A 20,893-nucleotide genomic window follows, 5' to 3' on the forward strand; every position below is an offset into this window, starting at 1 on the left:
GCACAAAAATATTAGTGTTCATGAATATCACTCATTTTTAGAAAATGACTAGTCAAAACAAAGTTTGTATTATATTTGAAATTTTAAAATTGAAAATTACACCCAGATTTGCTGTGAATATCGTTTCCAGGAATACATTTATTCAGCAAACAGAGAAAGAAAAAATATAAAAGTTTGAAACATAGAATGAAAGATGTAGAAGCATACTGTCGTTAAGATGATAACATTCAAAAAGTGTGATTTATCCATTTATCTATTGAGGGATATCTGGGTTTGCTATGGTATATAATGCTGCAATAAACATAGACGTGCCGGTTGATTTAGTATAGTCTTGTTTGTGATCTTTGGGTGAATGCCCAAAAGTGGGATTGCTGGGTCATAGGGGAGCTCTATGTGGAATCTTTTGAGAATCTTCCATACTGCTTGCCAAAGTGGTTGAACACATTTACACTCCCACCAACAATGCACTAGGGTTCCCTTCTGTCGACATCCCCTCCAGCATCTGTTGTTATTAGAGTTCTTGGTTATAGCCATTCTAACTGTAGTGAGGTGATATCTCAATATTGTTTTGATTTGCACTTCTTTTATGGCTAGGGAGTTTGAGCATTTCTTCATATGTCTATTGGCAATCCTTCTTTCCAATTCAGAGAAGTTTCTCTGTCAGTCTTTAGCCCACTTCTTATTTATACACAATGGAATTCTATGCCTCCATCAGAGAGAATGACATTGCCCCATTTGTTAGGAAATGGAAACACTTGGAAAAAATTATATTAATTGAAGTACTACAGGCCTAAAGAAACATAGGTCCCTTGGTTTCCCTTATTTGCAATAACTACTATATGTCTGAGACAACCAGAAACGGTCAGATAAATTGATGTTAGGTGAAATGATCCCCAAGATAAGGACTCAAATGGTTTCCCTATCTTGCTATTCTTTCTAATATATTTATGAGATGATTTCTTTGTTGCTATGTATGTCCGTCCCCCACGGTATATTCCCTGTTTTCACTGTATTTGATATTGATATAATTTGTGGAGGGGAAGGGAAAAAACAAATTGTTTAAATAAAGATACGGGTGGATCCATAGCAACAATGAGATGTACAAGACATTATGTTGAAAAATGTACGTTACAACTTTGACATGGGGAAGGTTGGGGTAGTGGGGAGGGGAGGAGATGGGAAGGAAATAGAAGATGCAATCCAAAAATTCATATGGAACAATAAAAGTCCCCGAATACCAAAAACGCTCCTCAACGGAAACAATACTGCTGGAGGAATATCAATACCAAATTTCAAACTATACTATAAAGCCATAGTAATCAAAACAGCTTGGTACTGGCAAAGAACAGACCTCAGGACCAATGGAATACAACTGAAAATCCAGAAATGAACCCACAGACCTATAGCCATCTAATATTCGATAAGGGAGCTAAAACAATAGAATGGAACAAAGATAGCCTCTTCAGTAAATGGTGCTGGCAAAATTGGTTAACTACTTGTAGAAAACTAAAGCTAGATCCTTACATATCACCCTGCACCAGAATCAACTCAAAATGGATCAAAGACCTCGAGGTCAAAGCAGACACTCTGAAAACATTACAGGATGGAATAGGAGAAACCCTAGGTCTCCTTGGCGCAGGCCGAAATTTTCACAACAAATCAAAGAAAGTTTGGACAAATGGGATTGCATAAAGTTGCAGAGCTTCTGCATGGCAAAGGACATAGCTAGCAAGATCAATAGAAAGCCCACGGATTGGGAGAAGATCTTCACTAGCCATAGAACAGACAAGGGTCTCATATCTAAAATATACTTGGAACTCAAAAAATTAAATCCCCCTAAAACAAATCCTCAAAGAAACAACTGCCCAATAAATAAGTGGGCTAAAGACTTAAAGAGAAACTTCTCTGAAGAAGAAAGAAGGATGGCCAATAGACACATGAAGAAATGCTCAACATCCCTAGCTATAAACGAAATGCAAATCAAAACAACATTGAGATACCACCTCACTTCAGTTAGAATGGCAAAAATCAAGAACTCTAACAACAACAGATGCTGGAAGGGACGTGGACAGAAGGGAACCTTACTTCATTGTTGGTGGGAATGTAAACTTGTTCAACCACTTTGAAAAGTAGTATGGAGATCCCCCAAAAGACTTCACATAGAGCTCCCCTATGACCCAGCAATCCCACTTTTGGGCATTTACAGAAATGTTTACAAACAAGACCACACTAAAGCTACCAGCACAACTATGTTTATTGCAGCATTATTTACCATAGCTAAGATATGGAACCAACCTAGATGACCCCCAGTAGATGAATGGATCAAGAAAATGTGGTATATATACACAATGGAATTCTATACCTCCATCAGAAAGAATGACATTGCCCCATTTGTTAGGAAATGGAAACACTTGGAAAAAATTACATTAAGTGAAGTAAGCCAGGCCCAAAGAAACATAGGTCCCATGGTTTCCCTTATTTGCAATATCTAGTACATGTATGAGTCAAGCAGAAAAGGTCAGATAATGTGATGTTAGGAAAATGAACCCTTAGATATGTATTTGAATGCTTTTTTTCTTTCTTGCATTTGTTTCTAACGCATTTATAAGATTATCACTTTGTTGCTTTGTATGTCCCTCCCCCACAGTATAACCCCTGCTTTCACTATATTTGATGTCAGTATAACTTGTGGAGGAGATGGGGGAAAACACGTCGTTTAAGGATACAGGTGGACCTGTTGCAACAATGAGAAGTACAAGTTGTCATGTCAAGAATGAGCTTTACAACGTTGGTGTGGGTGGGGAGAGAGGGGAGGATTGGGTGTGGGTATGGGTGGGGAGGCTGGGAAGGGATGTGAAGTGTAAACAAAGGAGGAGGCTTCAATACTTGATAAGAAATGTACGCATTATCCTGCCCATGTAATTGTAACCCCTCTGTAAGGTATTTTAACAATAAAATGTGATTTATTCAAAAGTACTATAAAAATTTATAAAAGGATTTGTGATCAGAAGTGATAGGTAAGAAAAGTAACTGTAACTATATATGTAAATTGAGCTTTCAATATAGGATGACAAGTTTTCAATAAATGAGCCTATAGGATATGATTTTTGTATCTCTAATGCACATCCAGTATTCTACATTTTCCCTCATTGTCTCGTTTTCTTACCTCTATTCCTGATCAATATTCTACTTTCATGATATCAATTGCTACTAAAATAACAAGTTGGATTTTTTTTGGTTTCTAGATCCAATAAATTTTAGTAATTTGGAATAGTATCATAAATTCATAGAGTTTGACTTGAATGTCAAGTTTGAGGATACTGTATTCAGGGTACTGTGAATTGGCCTGAAGCAGCCAGGAACATATTCTGAATACACATAATCCCCGGGACCCCCAGCTAAACAGGCCATAGCCAAGAGAGGAGATGGGGCAGTTCCCGTCCTCAACCTTCTTTCTCTGGCACGTGCTATAGCATATGTTCAGCTCAACTTGGTGGAAGGGAAGGGAGGACTGGCAGATGGTATGGAACCTGGAAAAGGGGGTGGGACCAAATTATCTCAAAATAGGGCTGTCCTGGAATGGCTGCCACAGGGGTCAGAGTTGAAAATGGAAAATCAAGGAATGAAGAACAGGGTTCTCACTTACCTCGTGATGTCCTCTGAGGATGGCTCCAACAGCTGGGCCCACACTTAGCAGGAAGGTCATGTGGTATAGCTGAAGATCACTCAGGCTTCCCCAGCTGCTGTGGCAGGCATAAAACCTGTTGAGAGAAGGAGGCAAGGGCTACACCTCAAACCCCATAAATGCCAGTGAACATAGAGTAAACAAGTAATTCTGAAGCTCTACAACCCTTGCTGGGAGGGGAGGCAGGGAAAACTCCATTCTTCATCCATTAGGTATCTAGGGCAATTCCTTAAAATACCTATATTGCTTATATTGTAATGCAAATCTCAGTAATATTAATATGAATATATCTCTGAGTCTGCAACCACCACAACTGGGTTCAGACCAGTTTGGCACCACTTCTGTGTGTTGTGTGTGGACACAAACACACACACACACACACACATTCCCTCACCTGAACATGTTCCCACAGGAGGGGTTGAACCAGGAAGTGGACAGGGAAGAGAAGAGAGAGAGTGGGACACTGGGGTCTAAGGTGAATGGGGTTGAGGGTGGTCAGGGAGAGGGGATCAGCTGGGAGGAGTTATGCCCCACTTACCTAAATTCATGGCTGTCCAGGGATGGCTCCTGGAGTTGGGCCCACACTCACGAGGAAAGTGGAGGTCCTCCATGTTGACATTGAAGAGTCAGCAATATTAGCTCCAGTACCAGCAGATGCAGTGGAACTGAGCAAACAAGCATGTTACAAAGTGGAATGGTGGACAGGAAAGTCTCTGAACCCCTGCTTTCCTTCTCCAATGATTATTTTGCCTTGGTTCAGTCCAATTGCATCACATTCATATGTGCATGCTATGCACATCCTCTCACTCAGAAGGGGAAGGAACGGGGGAAGGATTGGAATGGGTGGCAGAGGAAGCAAGGGATGGAGGATGGAGTGAGGAAAGCAAAGGTTAGGGAAGCAACTGGAGTGAGGAAGCATGGTTTGGGGTGGGCAGGTGAAACAATTGATTGTGGGAAGGGGAAATATGGGGTGGGGTGGGGATAGCAGAGGTGTAGTGAGGAAGAAGGACACAGGTGGACAACCTGGCAATAGAAAGGAGGAGAAGAAGACAGGTTCAGCCCACTTAACATTTAAGAGCCGTGTCCTAGGGATGGCTCCTGCTGAGGAGCAGAGGAGAGAATGGAGAAAAGGGTAATGGAGGGGGCTGAAAGGTGGCACTCACTTACATTGACTCTGGGTCTTTGCTGATTGCTCCAGCAGTTGACTCCACAGTGACCTTGAAAGTGGAGATCAGCTGGCTGGTGAAGCCAAAGAGGGCCTGGGGAACCACGTCCCTCTAACAGATGCAGCACCAGTTGGGAGAGGTGGCATCTTCCTCACCTCCAACTGCTGGAGGCGCAGCAGTTGCTTCATAGCAACCGTGACTACTGGGGGCTAACCAGAAGGGGATGGGGTTGAACTCTAAGCTCCTATCTTCCTTCTATGGAGGAGCTACATCCTCTCACCCATGAATTTTCCTACACTGAGAGGGGTGGGGCCGAGTTTAGGGCGAGGTTCAGACCTACAGGTGTGGGGAGGAGGAGATTGGTGGGAGTGGGGCCCTATTACATTGGAACTGGGTCCTCTAGGGTTGTCTCTGGCAGCTGGGTCCACACATCCCTAACCCAGTGAAAGTTTGAGGGTCACTAGAGGGCCAGGGAATGGGGTATGGGCGGCCCGTGTGATGAGGAGCAAGGGATTGTGGTGGGCCAGGTGTTGGTGGGAAAGGGGAGCTTGGGTTCCAGGAAGAGGAGATGGCGCACTTCAGTTGAAAATGGCCTGAGATGGGAAGCTCCCACAGGGTAGCATAGAAGAAACTGGAAAGAGAGGGGTTTAGGGGAGGGGGTTCCCTTACCTCAAATCGAGGTCATCATGGGATATTGTCTGTAGCTGGGCCCATACTGAGTAGAAAGATGGAGATCCAGGTGTTGAAGCTGAAGATCCCTCAGGAAGATGCAACACCGGTTGAGGAGATGGAGGCAAGATCTTCATCTCCAGTCCTGCAACTGCCAGCAAACTCAGGTAAACCAGAGAGCCCTGAGGCTGTCCAGGCCTTAGCCAGGAAGGGAGGATGGGCAGATTATGACCTGGGCCTTCCTTCTCTGTGGCAGCCATAGTTCATGTTCAGAATATTGTGGCACCTGGCATTGGGTAGTGAGTGCTGGGAATGTGCACATTCCCCATCCTAAGCATATGTTCCCAAGGGAGGGGCTGGACCAGGCAGTTAGGGGAAAGCAGTGAGGCCAGAAGAGGTGGTGGCAGGAAGGGGTGGGGCCAGGAAGGTGGGAGTGGAGGTAAAAGTTGTGGCAGTGAGAAGGGTGGATCAGGAGACTGGATGCAGCCCTGAGGGGATATCTGGCTTCAATAAGTTGTCTGGTCAACAAAGGGGGAGTAGGGCTCATAGAATGGTGGTGGGTTGGGGGAAACATGGGGTGACCATGGGCCAGTGGATGGAGGCGGGAGGTGGGATGATGGGGAGAGGTATGAGACAGGAACCTAGCAGAATGGAAAGAGGAGCAAGAAGAGGGTTTGGGCCCCCTAAACTGGAAACAGGACTGTCCATTATGGCTCTCTCCATGTGCTGTGTGCTATGCTCATCTCTGCTATGTCATGGGTAATCCCAGTCGGTTAGAGTAACAATTCCCCACAACCTGATTACAGGAAAGGAACTCCATCTAACTATTCACCTGGCAGTGGCAAAACCCTCTGGCACTGGAGAAGAGGTTTATTGTGAAGATGGGTGGTTAGAATGGGCCGCATCTAGGGTAACAGATTCATATCACGGTTATCCATGAGGTATAGTTAATATATAAATGCACTCAAACAATAGTTCCTTCTTTTTTTCCTCATTTTTCCCTTCCTTTTCTTTCTTCTTTCAGTACTGGGGCTTGAACACAGCTTCTAAGTGCTATAAAGATTCCCTGTCCAAGGGCCTATTGTTCTTCACCTCCTAGACCTCCATCTTCTTGGTTCCTGTCCGCCCAAGCACAGGTATCATGGCCAGATGCCTCCTTTCAAGACAAGTGGGAGCCCACCAAAAGGGAAGGGGACCTTTGTTTCCTCCCCTGGAAGAACCAAAAGGAGGATTAAGGGTTTTGTGCTTGTGTATGTGCATTCACACGAATATTTCCTTCCATCAGTGGGACAGTTTTAATACTCTGTCTCTTACTGAACGTCATCAATAAATCATCTGAAAATGGAAGTGCAGGAGCAGGAAGGGAAAAACAAACAAACAACAAAGCAAAAAACTTATCCCACGACTACTGGATACATACAAAGATGACTGCATGAAGGCAAGTAAGACTCAACCTAACAATATTTTACCAAATCTATTATGTTTGAATGGTGAGAGCTCCATAGAAGGAGATGCCAAAGCAACCAGGCAGTGTACATTTGGATATGTTCAAGGATGCTGTCATTAATATTTAATCATTTGCTTATTCATCCAGGAAGGGGAGATCAGTTACTATGGTATTTTGATTGTGTTCAATCCAATTAGCATGTTATAAAAATAGCAAGCTTCCAAAATAAAAACTAAGGCTCTTCTACCCAGCACCAGTTATATTTAGGTCACTTCCAAGCCATATTCATCATAAATATATAAAAAAACGAATGAAAGGAAGGAAGGGAGGTAAAGTATTAGCATTCTTATGTATTAGCTGGGACCAACACATGGTTCAGTTTGAACTTTTTATCCTCTGTAGTATTACTTTCTTCCTTCTTTTGGATCTGAGTTGTGTGCACTTGAGAACTATGTGCATATTTCTATATACATACTGGCTGAACATATATGTCCATCAACTGAGGTGTTAGCTTGCAAAGGATCGTTTTAACTGGTACAGCAACTGTATGTCAATGTAATTGCTCCTGTTTCCCATGTGCATCTCTCCAAGTTCTACACATGTCACTGACCATTTTACCTATGTGGCTGGTGGCATTACCAATCTTCCTTCTCCCAATTCTCGCTTCAATATCCTGCAGTAAACCACAGCCTTTATGGTTTTGTTTCTTCAGTTGTGATTGCCTGAGGTTTGATTGGTCCAGTTCTAACACACTTGGTAGCTATGGCAGGTGGAGGAGGTGGCCTTTCTTCTTCTACTTTTTCCTGACAGATACCAGGAGAGTCTGTCCTTGTTTCAGGAGTTTTACTTGAATTACTTTCCACTTTCTGGGCTTTTCCTCCTATCTGATTTTTATTCTTCTTTTGTGTTAATGAGGATTGAACCCAGGATATTTCATTAGCTAGGCAAGTACACTCATTGACCTATAATCCAGCCCCAGAACATCTTTTTGAATTCTCCCTATATCTGAGTGTAGGATGGAAAGAAATGTTTATTCCAGTATATTGGAATGTTTCAGATTTTTAGGTTTTGATTAATCTAGTTAGATACAATTATAGTCTAGAAACAAATATATTGGTAGAAAATGATAAGAGGGATTGTCCTACAGCATAACCTTGGAAACTTAGTGGTAAGGTCTTCAACATGAATTCATCAGGGCCATGAGTTCAACGCAATTGAGTTGCTGTGGTCTGAAGCCTCCCTTCAGGTTCCTCCTTTTGCATCTCGCATGCTACATCCCATATTAGCAATATCCACCATGCTCAGTCTGACTGCTTAGATTTGTTGAAAGGCTGTAAGTGAATGTCTGTGTCATCTTAGATGACTTTATCGAGTGATGTGAAGAACTTCACAACAACAGAGACCAGTGTTCAGTTGCAGTGGTGATTTAAGACAAATTTTCATAACTTGACCACAAAACCTCCTTTTTTAGGCCACACACTTTAACTTGAACCAGAATGAGGCTATGGCAAAAATGATCTTCTAATAGAGTTTCTAAATCCAACCACAAAGAACTTTTGCTTAAGGAAGAATGAAGTAGGCCAGCCAATATATTCCCAGAATTTTTATCTGTGTTTTGACCATGTTAAAAAAGTTTTTGTTTTTGTGCTTGGTTTTTTTGGTCATGGGGCTTGAACTCTGGGGCTAGGTGCTGTCCCTCAGCAATTCAGCTGAAGCCTGGTGCACTACCACTTGAGTCACAGTGCTACTTCTGGATTTCAGGTGGTTAATTGCAGATAAGAGTCTCATGGACTTTCCTGCATGGGCTCGTTTTGGACCAGAATGTTTATATCTCAGCCTCATTAGTAGCTCGGATTATAGGCTTGACCCACTGGTATAAGGCAACTATGTACAATTTCTAACCATGATTGAAAATGTTGGGAAAAACTACAGAATACTTGTAAGCAGCAGTAGTTACTTGGGTATAAATATATGTAATGTACCAAATATTTTTTCCAAAATTGAATTCCTTGTTAATCAAAAACATAACAAAATTCATTTGGATCTCTTATAGAACCAAGTTTACCTTACAAAACAAAACTATATAAATAATTAATGCCTTAATATTAATGGGAACAATCATAAATACAGATAGAGAGAGAGTGAGAGAGAGAATGAGAGAGAGAAGATGAGAGAGACAGAGAAAGAGGGAGAAAGAGAGAGAGAGAAAGAGAGAGAAAGAGAGAGAGAAAGAGAGAGAAAGAGAGAGAGAGAGAGAGAGAGAGAGAGAGAGAGAGAGAGAGAGAGAGAGAGAGAGAGAGAGATTTACAGGTTGGAATTCTGTAATTCCCAATTACATATTGTACTGAAGGGGAAATTACAATGAAATCGAAAATTAGACCATTCTGCAAGGATTTAAAAATAAACCGTTCTTACACATTACTTGTTTGTTATCTTGATGTGTTTGTGACTAGTAAGGTCATTTGGTTTGTATTAGGATGAAAACCACATTATCTGTTTCTTAAAATCCCAGAGAAAATTACAAGTGTGCAGTTGAAGGAGGTATATGTATATTGTGATCAACCTTTATTTGCTTAGTTTTCAAACACTATGACATGTTCCCAAATAATAATGGATTTTGCAAATATAAAATAAAGTGTTAATTTCTTTCTTTTTTTTAAATGTATTTCTTATAGCCACATAAGACGTATTAAGTGAAATGAACCTCAAGATAGGGACACGGGTGTGTGTGTGTGTGTGTGTGTGTGTGTTTTTGCTATTGTTTCTAATGTATTTATAATGTACCATGTGATTTTTGTTTTGCTTCTTTGTATGTACTTCCCCTATGGTATAACCCCTATTTTCACTATTTGATGTCAGTGACGTGCATCTTGTATATACACTTCTCTAATTTGGGGAGAGGTAGGGAATAAACAAAATCCTTAAGTAGGGATACAGTTTGACCCATGTAACAATGAGATGTACAAGACATTATGTTGAAAAATGAACTTGACAATTTAAGTGGGGGGGGGGGAGTGGGAGTATAGTTTGGAGTTGTGTGGAAAGTGATGGTAGGGGACGAACAAGGGAGGAGGCAACAATACTTGATAATAAATGTATTCAATACCTTGCTCATGTAACTGTAACCCCTCTGTACAGTATTTTTACAATAAAAATCCTATTAAAATGAATTTTTGTTGTGAAAATGCCGTACAACGTGTTTAAAATTACATAGGTAAGCTAATGAGTAAATTTCTTATCAAGTATTCTTGCCTCCTCTTTTGTTTCCCCTTACCATCCCTTCCCATCTCCCTCATCTTCCTCCCCTGCTCCTATCCCTCTTTAAATAATTTGTTTTTCCTTCCACAAATTATATATGTCTTCAAAATAGAAATGTTTTTTAAATTCTTATGCACATTTCCAATTAGGCAGTTCACATGATTTATACATGAATTGTTGTTAGTTAGATTTGCTTGTGTATATGGGTGGTGGTCGTTGGGTTTGAAGTTAGGCCCTGAATGCTGTCCTCTGACCCCATCCCCTTTTTTGGCTGACTCAAGTTTAGCACCTTCCCACTTGAGTCACATCTTCCAGATTTTTGGTTTTCTGTTGAAGATAAGAGTCTCTCTCTTTCCTGCCTGAGTTGGTTTTAAACTATGATCCTCAGATCTCAGCCATCTGAGTAAGTTAGCCACTTACATTTATTGTTTTCCTCTTATTAATATATTTTTATTGTAAAGATACTGTATAGGGGGTTACAGTAACATGAGTACGGCAATAGCTACATTTCCTATCAAGTATGGTTACCCCCTCCTTTGTATTCTCCCCATCAACACTTCCCTCTCCACCTATCTAACTCTTGCCTCCCCTCCCACATGCACAAAGTTGTAAAGTTCTTTCTCAACATACTGTCTTGTACATCTCATTGTTACAATGAGCCAACCTGTATCCTTATTTAAACATTTTGTTTTTTTCTCTTCCCCTCCCCAAATTAGAAAAATCTATATACAAGGTGCAGGGCACCAGAATCAATGAAGTGAAAATAGGGGTTATACCATGGAGGAAGAACATACCAAAGAAACACAAAATCACATAGTACATTATAAATACTTTTAAAACCATAGCAAGAAGGGGGACCCAGATGGCAACAGGGCAGTAAGAAAATGCCACAGCTCTCTCCAACCAAAAAGAGAGTTCGAGTTCCAATGCTTAATTTCCCCAAGAGACCGACAACAGCAAAAAGACAAATACCCAGAGAAAAACAGGAGACGGGAAAAAAAAACAAAAAAGAAAGAATGAAAAGGAAGAATTTCAGGACACAGAAGCACGAAGAGCCCTCCCCCAACCTTTACTATCTACAGGGCAATACACCAAGCTATGGCCACCCCAGCCCGGGGGGGGGGGGGGCTGCCGGAGTCCCTTTAGACACAGGGAGTCATCTTCAGATCTCCTGCTCAGAAGAAGCCTGAGGTACCAGTGTAGGACACGCTGATCGCGATGTACAGAGAAACCTCCGAGCTGGGAGCCTGCACAAAGATCCCACCCCCTCCTCTCACTCTCCTGGCAGCGTGGCTCCATGCCACCAAAGCCACTCGGTGGGAAGCCCAGCTCTACACGGGTTGCCCACAGAACACTAAAGCAGAAGACTTGCAAGGTACTGGTGCTGATTAGGAGAGCACAGAGACAAACCCAAGTGCTCAGAACCTGCTTGGAGATCCCTCTGCCACCCCTCGGCTAGAAGTTGGAGGCTCATCCTGCAGCACTGGCCTGAACATCAACAAAGGCAGGGACAGAGGAGAAAAAACACAGAGCCACCACCGCCCAGACTAGCCTACAACCACCTCAACTGAACTCTGATTGCAGCAGCAACCCACAACCTACATCACACAAAAACAACAACTAGCGCCATGGTGAATATCCTGCAGGGGACAGTATAGCCCTCAAGAGAGGTCAAAGCTGGTGGAAACCCCCAGACCCTGACCCAAACCACCACCCCAACACCCGGACTACCAGACCCACTACAACTAGGAACTGTTCGAGAGCTCCATCAGCCTGTTGGGTCCACCCAGACCTCCAGGCTGGAGCAAGAGTGCTCCTGGAAGGGAGCTTAAACACCCAAGCTAAGAACAGTGCCACTGGGTCACAACAACCAACAGTGGAAGAAACTTGAACTGTATACTCCAGGCTGTGTAACCCAGGTGGGATACACAGCAGCAGAGGTCTAACTGGTGTGCCCCAACCAGGGGACCAGGACCAGGCCTTGGGACCTACTGCTTGAGAAACACAGCCAACTCCTCCCAACTGAAGTCAGAAGCTGAGCATATGCCTCAGCAGAGGGGGAAAAACAGGGAACTGCACCCCCTAGGAAACATGCTTGTGACAACAAAAGATCTGGGTGTCCAGGGCAACAGAACAAGAAGCCCATACCCGATCAGAACCCCACCCATATATCCTGGGCCAGGAATTTGACAACTCAGGTTGCCAGCAGGAGCTCAGGCTGGTAAAGTGGCTTAGCGATAGAGAGATTTTCTTGTGTGTATGAGGCCCTGGATCTGATTCCTCAGCACGACATAAGCCGAAAGAGATAGAAGTGGGGCTGTGGCTCAAAGGTAGGGCTCCAGCCTTGAGCTGAAGAGCTAAGTAACAGTGCCCAGGACCAGAGTTCAGACCCACAATTGTCAAAAAACAAACAAACATCAGGAGCCCATAACAGACTCCAGCAACTGAGATAGTACATCCAGCACATTAGATCTCGCCAAGAGCACCTGTAGGAGTAAACAGGAGTAATCCAGCCTACTCAACCCGTCTAAAGGTGGGAACTGACAGTGATCTACAGCAGAGAGCTGAGAACCCGATGTGCGTTAGACCACCAGCTCAGCCCCCAAGAGAATCAAGACCAGGTACAGACTCTCTCTACCAGCACAGAAACAGCAGCCAAGCAAAGACAGACACCTATTGACCAAAATAAAATTTCAGATTAGTCTCCAATAATCCCTGAATCCCTATGCGAAAATTGCAGTGAAAAATTACAAGGTTTATCAACACCCAGGATAGCAAGCCACACCCAAAAGCTAGCAGCCACCCAGGGAAGAGCCCGAGTAGGAGCAAAGCAGGAATGGAAGACAAAAGCTACATCCAAGAGATGCTGGAGGCAATGACTCAAGAATTAAAGTGAGAAATAGACCAGAAATTCAAAGAACACAGGGATGAAATATCAAAAGAGATGCAGGATATCAAACAGGATGTGCATGCAAAAATAGAGGCAGTACACACCTCACTAAGAGGTGAAATTAGTACAAAAATAGAGGCAGCACACACCTCACTAAGAGATGAAATTAGTACTTTGAGAACCAACATCGAATCCATAAATGAGTCCATTTCTTCCATGCAAACCACAATGGAAGCCATAGTTAACACAGTGAGCGAAATGGAATGTCAAATACAGAATGCACCAACTGGACCTAGAAATCACAGATATGGAAAAATCACTTAAATTATGCCAAAGGGAAATCCAAGAGAAATCAGAAACTGCCAAGAAACTTAACCATCATATAATTGGAGTGGAGGAAGGTGAAGAATATCAAGGCAAGGGAATGCAGCACATATTCAACAAGGTTATCAGTGAAAATTTCCCCCATCTTAAAAAAGATCCTCTTACTTACATAACAGAAGCATATAGAACACCTAACAAGCAAGATTCCAGGAGAAACACATCTAGGCACATTTTGGTAAAAATGATAAATCAGAATAATAAGGAAACAATCTTGCATGCAGCAAAAATGAAGGAGTTATACTACAACAGGAAAAAATATTTCCACACAGACATTGAATGCAAGAAAAGCCTGGGAAAGTACCATACGGGCCCTTAGAACCAATAACTGCCAACTCAGACTGATATACCCGGCAAAGCTAGCATTCACATTTGATGAAGAACTGAAATTTTTAATACTAAAGAAAAACTAAATGAATATATAAATATTAAGCCAGCATTACAAGAAATGCTAAGAGGGGGAACACAACCTGAAGAAAGCAACCAGGAATGGGGACCTGAACAAGACAGGCATTAATAGAAGTCTAACTGAGCAAGCACAGGAGGATAGGAAAGAAGAAAAACTTAGGAAAACAGGGGATGATAGGGACCACAATGGATCTCTCTATACTATCTCTTAATATTAACGGTCTTAATTCACCAATCAAAAGATAAAGAACTGCAGATTGGATCAGAAAACATGCCCTATCCATCTGTTGCCTGCAGGAGACCCACTTGTCAGCCAAACATACAAACAAACTCAGAGTGAAGTGCTGGGAAAGGATCTACTTATGAAATGCCCCCAGTAAGAAAGCAGAGGTAGCAATCCTGATACCGGACAAATAAACTTTTCATTAAAATCAATACAAAAAGACAAGGACGGACAACATATTAATACAGGGAACAATCCAAGAGGAGGATATTACCATTACCAAGTATATTACCTAAACATTGGAGCACCCAAATATGTTAAGCTAATGCTCTCAAACTTACAGACTAAAATAGATCCCAATACGATAATACTAGGAGACTTCAGCACCACACTCTCAGCAAAGGGTAGGTCTACCAACCAGAGGATTGTCAAAGAAGCTACCGAATTAAGTGAGGCCATACTTCTAGAGGAACTAACTGACATCTACCGAGTTTTTCACCCTAAAACAACACAGTAAACATTCTTCTCAGCAGCTCATGGAACTTTCTCCAAGATAGACCATAACATAGTTCATGCAAGGAACTTAAACAAATACAAGGGATTGACATAATCCCCTGTATCCTGTCTGACCACAGTGGAATCAAGCTAGATCTCATTAACAAAGCAAACCACAGAAATTACTCAAATACATGGAAATTGAACAGCACACTTCTAAACAACACCTGGATAACAGAAGAAATAAAAGAATAACTTAAAAAGTTCCTACAATTCAATGAAAGTGAAGACACATCACAAAGAAACTTGTGGAACACAACAAAAGTAGTCCTGAGGGCGCAAATTTATTGCCCTCAGTGTCCACATCAAGAAAATAGAGACAGACAAAGTAAATAATCTCATGTTGCAATTAAAACAGCTAGAAAAACATGAAAAAAAATGGAACCTAAAGTTACTAGACGGAGCCCGATAGTCAAACTAAGAGCGGAAGTTAATGAAATAGAAAATAGGAAAATCATAGGTAAAACTAATAAAAAAAAATCTGGTTCTTTGAAAAAATCACATGGACAGACCATTGGCAAGATTAATTAAGAAAAGAAGGAAGGAAACCCAAATTAATAGGATTAGGAATGCCACAGGAAAAATCACAACAAGAACCCAAGATATCCAAACAATTATAAAGAACTATTTTCAAAAGTTATACTCAAAAAAGAAAGAAAACCTGGCAGAAATGGATGCATTTCTAGAGAAATACAAGTTGCCCAACTGAACAAAGAAGGAAATAAGTAAGCCAATATCTTACAAGGAGATACAGGAAGCAATAAGGTGTCTTCCAACAAGGAAAAGCCCAGGACCAGATGGATTCACAACAGAATTCTATAAGACCTTTAAAAAAGACCTAATACCCATACTCCTCAAGCTCTTCAGAGAAACAGAGAAGGAGGGAGCTATCCCAAACTCATTCGATGATGCCGATATCACGCTCATCCCCAAACCAGGCAAAGACCCAACCAAAAAAGAGAATTACAGACCAATTACCTTGATGAACACAGACGCAAAGATTCTTAACAAAATTCTAGCTAACAGAATCCAAAAACACATAAAAATAATCATACACTATGACCAGGTAGGCTTCATTCCAGAGATGCAGGGAAATTTTAACATATGTAAATCAATAAGTGTTATCCAGCACATCAACAGAGCCAAGGTCAAGAATCACATGATTATATCCACAGATGCAGAAAAGGCTTTTGATAAAATATGACATTCATTCCTGTTAAAAGCTCTGGAGAAAATAGGAATAGAAGGAACATTTCTTAAAACAATAAAAACTATACGACAGACCAATATCCAATATTATACTTAATGGGGAAAAACTACAACCAATTCTCCTAAAATCAGGAACAAGGCAAGGATGCCCACTGTCTCCACTCCTCTTCAATATATTCCTGAAACCCCTTAGCCAGGGCAATAAGGCAAGAAAAAGACATTAAAGGGATCTGTACAGGCAAAGAAGAAGTTCAACTATCCCTTTTTGCAGATGACATGATAGTATAGCTTCAGAATTCCAAAAACTCCTTCCCCAAACTCTTAGAAATTATAAATCACTTCGGCAAGGTAGCAGGGTACAAAATCAACCCACTAAAATCAGTCTCCTTCCTGTGCACTGTCAAAGTACAAGCAGAGAGGGAAACAAAGGAAGTAACCCCATTCACTGTAACCTCCCCCAAAATAAATTATTTTGGGATTAACCTAAGCAAAGATGTAAAAGAACTATTTAATGAAAACTATAAAAAGTTAAAGAAAGAAATTACAGAAGACACTAGAAAATAGAAAGACCTTCCATGCTCTTGGATAGGCAGACTTAATTTACTGAAAATGGCAATACTGCCAAAATTAATACACAAACCCAATGCAATTCCTATTAAAATCCCAATGACGTACATTTCCGAAATACGGAAAACAGTCCAAAAATTCATATGGAACAACAAAAGACTAGAATATCCTCTTACAATTCTAGGGAAAATAAACAACATGGGAGGGATCTCAATGCCAAACTTCATACTCTACTGTAGAGCCAATAACAAAGACAGCATGGTACTGGGACAAAACCAGACCCAAAGGCCAATGGAATAGAATAGTAGAGCCAGAAATAAAACTACATACCTCCAGTCAGGTGATATTTGACAAAGGAGCCATAGACATACAGTGGAAGAAACACAGCCTCTTCAACCACTGGTGTGCGAAAACTGGGTGACCACATGCAGAAGACTAAAACTGGACCCCACCTATCACCATGCACCAACATCAACTCAAAATGGGTTAAAGACCTTAACATCAAACCTGAATCTCTGAAAGTATTGCAGGACAGAGTAGGAGAGACACTTGAACTTATAGGCACAGGAAGGAACTTCCTGAACAGAGTCCTAGGGTCACAATAATTTGGAGAGAGACTCGACAAATGGGATTACCTTAAAATAAAAAGTTTTTGCACAGCTAAAGCTATAGTAACCAAGCTAGAAAGACAACCAACTAATTGAGAAAAATATTTACAGCAGTATATCAAACAAGGGGTTAATATCAAGTATATACATGGAACTCAAGAAACTAATCCTTCCCACACCCAACAAACCAATTACTACATGGGCAAAGGAATTAAAGACAGACTTCTCAGAAGAAGAGATAAAAATGGCAAAGAAACACATGAGGAAATGTTCATCATCCCTGGTGGTGAAGGAAATGCGAATAAAGACAACCCTGAGATACCACTTTACCCCAGTCAGAATGGCCCACATCCTCAAGTCAGCCAACGACAAATGCTGGAGGGGATGCAGAGAAAGATGAACCCTATTACAATGCTGGTGGGAATGTACACTAATACAACCACATTGGAAAGCAATCTGGAGGGGCCTCAGAAAACTGAATATTGACCTAGGTATCTATCCTGAACAACAAGGACACAAGCACCTCCATGTTTATTGCAGCACTGTTCACAATAACCAGGATATGGAAACAAGCTAGATGTCCCACCACAGATGAATGGATCCAAAAATTGTGGTATCTATACACAATGGAATATTATGCAGCCATTAGAAATGACAAAATAATGGCATTTGCAGGGAAATGGATGGAGTTAGAATTAATCATGTGGAGCGACGTAACCCAAGTGCAAAGAAAAAAACGGCACATGGTGTCCCTGATAAGTGGATATTAAATCCAAAATGTTAGGTGATATGACAAAATTAACAGGACTTCAGAAACAAAGGACTTCCACTCATCTGGTCGAATCACTACTAAATAACCCCCATGCTGCTGATTACATGTATGGTATATATGTGCACAACAATGGGAAACTAGGAGGATGACAGAACTAGAGGGAATCATGGAAAAACACAATAGCAGGACCCATCAACGGCACTGGACATTGACCAAAATGAACTAAGCAACTCAATGGCAGAGATGGGAGGGAGGGAGCAAGTGGGAAAGAGTAAAAAGCTGATGTTATGCAAAACAAAAGAAATATACGTATCCCCCAACCCCAATGTGGAAGAAATAACTGTATTGCAAAGCTTATAGAACTCATAAATGTTATATGCCATGGTAGACAATTTGTCCTATGAAAGTTAGAATGTGTTTGTGACTTTAACTAAGCTTCACTATCCCACAATACTGTGAAATTAGGGAAATTACGTAACCACTTAATCACAATAAAAAATTGGAAATAAAAACATAGCAAGAAAGTAAAAACCATGTGGGCCCCTATCTTGGGACTCATTTTCTTAACATCATCTTATCTAGTCTTATGTACATAGCTTTTGACCTCTCCTAATTGTCCTAGACAAATATTAGCTATTGCAAATAAGGGATAACATGGGATTATATTCCTTAGTGCCAGGGTTACTTCACTTAATATAATAATTTTCCATGTCTTTCCATTTCCTAACGAATGGGGCAATATCATGATGGATTCATAGAATTCCATTATATATAGATACAGATATATAGAAACATCTATATATCTATATAGATGTTTCTATATATCTGTATCTATATATCACATTATCTTGATAGATTCATCTACTGAGGGACAACTGGGTTGGTTCCATATCTTAGCTATGGTAAACAATACTGCAATAAACATAGTTGTACTGGTAGCTTTAGCCACTTACATTTAAATCAGTTGATCTACTGAGTGTTTCCCTGTCCTCTTTTGTGAAAATACACCTTCCAAACAGCAAAGGTAAAAGAACAAGTTAAAAGTTGTTCTGATACTCCTCACCCAAAGAAGATACATGATATAATTATTTAAGTGCTAAGATAAAAAATTGTAGTTATTTTTTTAATTGGAGTTATTGAAAGACTGAATTTCTTTAGTGTCATTTTGGGAAAAGTGAATCAAATATTCAGAGCATCCCTCGATAAGGAGAATAACGTAAACCTGTTTTTTAAATCTGTAGTACTAAATAGAAGAAGAATAGTTTTGTGTCAGTGTAGCCTACTTGAAATAGTTAGAAGGTACACATTATCAGGTATATTTTCTAATGTAGTAGACCCTGAATCCTAAAATTCTTAGTTTTCCTCTGCATTTTAACTTTGTTCTGAACAGCTGTCTCATTTGAAACATACACCTTGGTACCAGGGTTTTCTGTAGTTATTTTACATTTTACAAAAATAATTTTAGGTTTTTTAAAGCAGAAAAACTAATAATGATAATTATTCTCTGATATCCTTCACCAAGGTCTCCACAATTAATTATATTGTTTTAATATATTTATATGCTATAAAATTTGGTTTTACTTTTGGTTTTTGTGCTCGTATTGGGGCTTGAAGTCAATACCTTGGTCTGTCACAAATGCCAGGCATTAATGGATCATACCTGTAATTCTGGCTACTCAGGTCGCTGAGATCTAAGGATCAAGGTTCAAATCCTGCCTGGGCAGGAAACATGATGATACTCTTGTCTTCAATTCATGACTAAAAAGCTAAAAGTGGAGTGTGGTTCAAGTAGTAGAGACCGGCCTTGAGCAAATAAGTTAAAGGGTAGTACCTAAAGGATAGTGCCCAAGTACTGGGTTTAAGTACCACTACGAACACACACACACACACACACACACAGACACACACACACACACACACACACACAGACACACACACACACACACACACACACACACACAAAATGTGTGTGTGTGTGTGTTGTGGTTGTGAAATCCACTGTTTTCTTTTTCATTCAGTTGGTGAGTTTTCCCCAGGGAGACAGCTCAATGGTGTTACCTGACTCCTGGGGGTTCAGTGATTCTGCTGGGATGACAGGTCTGACTTAGTGAGCAATGAGATTCCAGGAAAACTCCACAAAGCAAATAGATAGAAACATGAGAAGATATGCATTCAGGTAATTCTTCAGTCTATCTTCCTCCTGCCAAGGGTCTTTCTCTCTCTGTGGGCTGAGTTACTTTTCTTACCAGGTAAACCTGAACAATGTATGACGTTGAGAGTGTACCCACAGGCGAATAAGGCTTTTGTGAAATGTCAGCCATCACAAGCTTGCTCTTTTTTCTTCTCTCACTATTAGTGAGTTTGTTGGCAGCCTTCATTTTTCTGAGAAAAATGGAATGTTCTAGAAGTTGTCATAGAATATGTATAGATGTAGGGCAGAATTTATGGTTCTTTTGCTCCAGAGAATTGAGAAATATCTATGTGAATTTATAGATAGCCTATAGTGAACTAATTTCTATGGTATAGATGGATTTTTGGATATGATATCCGTATGGAAAACCAGAGACATCTTTAAGTACTTTGTCTAAATGAAGCAGAAATTGAGAGCACTTCAAATTTTTCAGTTTTAATCAGAACCTTATGCTAATTTTCATAAAATATTTTAAGTGCTGCAATAAATTAATTTCATTTGTAGGACAAATGACAGAAAGGATTGTGCCTGAAGATATAGTATAAGTTTTTCCTTTTGATTAATTAAGAACTTTGTGTTTAATATCAACTAAGGTAAGGTATTGTGAGAAATACCAAGATATGAGATCCAGTTTCTGCCAATAATTAGATTAAATTGGTAGGAAAGGTCCTCTGTTTGCAGTAACAATTGCAATATTATTTATAAAAAGTGTGTGGTCAGGGTCTGGGAAGTTAGCTCAATGGTAGAGCACTTGCCTTGTATGAATAAGACCCTGGGTTCGATTCCTCAGCACTACATAAGCAAAAAGAAAAAAGCAGGAAGTGGCACTGTGGCTCAAGTGGTAGCGTGTTAGCCTTGAGCTGA

The sequence above is a fragment of the Dipodomys spectabilis genome, unplaced genomic scaffold (genome assembly GCF_019054845.1).
Source record: "Dipodomys spectabilis isolate Male_0828 unplaced genomic scaffold, ASM1905484v1 ptg000355l, whole genome shotgun sequence".
NCBI classification, from domain to species: Eukaryota; Metazoa; Chordata; class Mammalia; order Rodentia; family Heteromyidae; genus Dipodomys; species Dipodomys spectabilis.